The sequence below is a fragment of the Mandrillus leucophaeus genome, unplaced genomic scaffold (assembly GCF_000951045.1).
Source record: "Mandrillus leucophaeus isolate KB7577 unplaced genomic scaffold, Mleu.le_1.0 Scaffold606, whole genome shotgun sequence".
NCBI lineage: Eukaryota > Metazoa > Chordata > Mammalia > Primates > Cercopithecidae > Mandrillus > Mandrillus leucophaeus.
Genome location: NW_012106542.1, coordinates 41,321 through 43,337, shown reverse-complemented (window position 1 = coordinate 43,337; position 2,017 = coordinate 41,321). Strand labels below are relative to the sequence as shown.

Here is a 2,017-nt window from a genome sequence, read left to right as displayed (position 1 = left end):
CAGGCTGTTGTTGAACTCCTGGTGTCAAGTAATCCTCTTACCTAAGCCTCCCAAAGTGCTGGCATTACAGGCATGAGTCACCTTGCCCAGTCTTCTTTTCTGTTTTATAAGGTAGATAATGGTCTTCAGATTAATTAGTAGATATGAAGCTATAATATCTATATATTAAAGCTGTTCAGTGTAGGACATTTCTGAGGCTTTTTTCCTCCATCATACTCTCCTGGCAAAACCTTAGCTCTTTTTTTTTCAATACTCCTGCTATTCTGTACCTGTATCTGAAAAACTAAATTTGTGTGAAGAAAAACCATGATCATGGTGAGTATTCTTATTTTTAATTTAAGGGCATGTCCTAGAAATGGACCCTTTATGCTACCTGGAATCCAACTAGATTTCTAGATTTCTCTAATCAGTTCCCTCTCTCACTTTCAAAGGATAGAAATCCACAACCCTCCTTGTCAAGCTTCTAGGATAATCTTCTCTTTCTCTGTTGATGAACTTACTACTAGTTCCCTAGAAAACAGGAAGCATTCAGGAGAAAAATTGCACCTGTTCTTTCAACACCCAATGAACAATCTCCCTAAAGGTATGAATGTTCTCCCTACACATGGGTGTTCTGCCAACAACCAATCGACAAGCTCTCTGCAGGTTTGTATGTATATGCGTTTCTGCACCTTGCTTCCTATTAAAATGAAAAGATTTTTCATTCTCTTCTCTAATCTCAGTACCTCGCTGTCCCTTCTGCATGGGAACAGGTAATCTCTGTCCTACTCAAACACTCTTATTCCATATTCCATTTATCATTATTTTATTTACTTTCTACTGAATCATTACTGCAAATATAAAAACATTTTGCAATACTATTTCCTATCTTAAAATATGTTCTTGATCCCCCATTTCCACTCCACATACAAGGCCACATTTGCTCCAACATTTGATAAAACTCCCATGGGGGGAAAAATATCTGTATCTTCTGTCTCCTGTTCAATCTTTGGTCATTTCCTCTGGAATAAATTTCAAATAATATTTTATCCCCATTCCTCAGGTTAGGGTTTGTTCAAGGTCACCAGTGACTTCACATGGCTACCAGTTCTCAGTCATTGCCTTGCTCTAACAGCACCATATGACACAAATCAATGACTCCTGTTTTCTTAAGTGTTCCCTTTATTTAGCTGACAGAGCACCCTAATCTCTTAGTTTTCAACTTTTTTGATTATTTTAGTCCAGATTGTTCTGCTGGATCTGTTAAAGAAATAGTTATTCTGGCCCTCGTTAAAACGCTAAGGAAGACTTTCAAGAGAAGTGAGATCATGCTTAATTCTGAACTCAGAAAAGGCACCTCAAGATTTATACTCAAGGCAAAGAGTAAGAAGGTCACTGGGTAGAAAATTACTAAGAGGAGACACCCAGGGTAAAGGGATTCTTTCTAAACCAACTGAATCAGATTCTTACTGAAGCAGGTGAAGGACTGATATGTCAAGGGTGGAAGACTTGAAACATGATCACATATCATGTGGGAATCAGATACTATGGGTGGGAGGAAACTTGTTAAATTAGTTTAGAAAGATTCTTACTAAGTCAGAGCTTGACAGGCTAAAGATAGGAAAGAGGTAAGGCCAAGGCCTAGGCAAAAAGAATGCCCAGAGGAGCCTGACTAAACTATGGTCAGTGAGAGAGTTTTTGCTAGGTGTCATTTATTTTTACCAAGTTCTGAATTTTAGAATGCCCTAAGGATGAGTCTCCAGGTCCTTCCTCTTCTCTCTGTAAATGTACCTCCTTAGCTGAGTTGATCCAGTACTGTGGCTGTCAGTGCCAACTATATTCTTCCAATTTCCACTTTTTAATTTCTAACCTGAATACTTTGACTAAACCTCAGACATGGATATCCAAATGTTGCTATACATGCTAAGCTGGATTTCTTGTAGGAATTTAAATGCTAATATTTCCAAACTCTAACTCCAGATCTTCTCAAAACCAGCATCTCTGGCTTCAATGGGTTTTCTCTCAAAAAAAAAAAAAA

The 2,017-nt window shown here is 38.0% G+C and overlaps 1 protein-coding gene across 1 annotated transcript in view; it reads right to left on the bottom strand.

Annotated features, from left to right (window-relative positions):
* CDH12 (cadherin 12, type 2 (N-cadherin 2)) overlaps positions 1 to 2,017 on the bottom strand; it is an 831,087-nt gene that overhangs the window by 792,077 nt on the left and 36,993 nt on the right. The window lies entirely within an intron of this gene.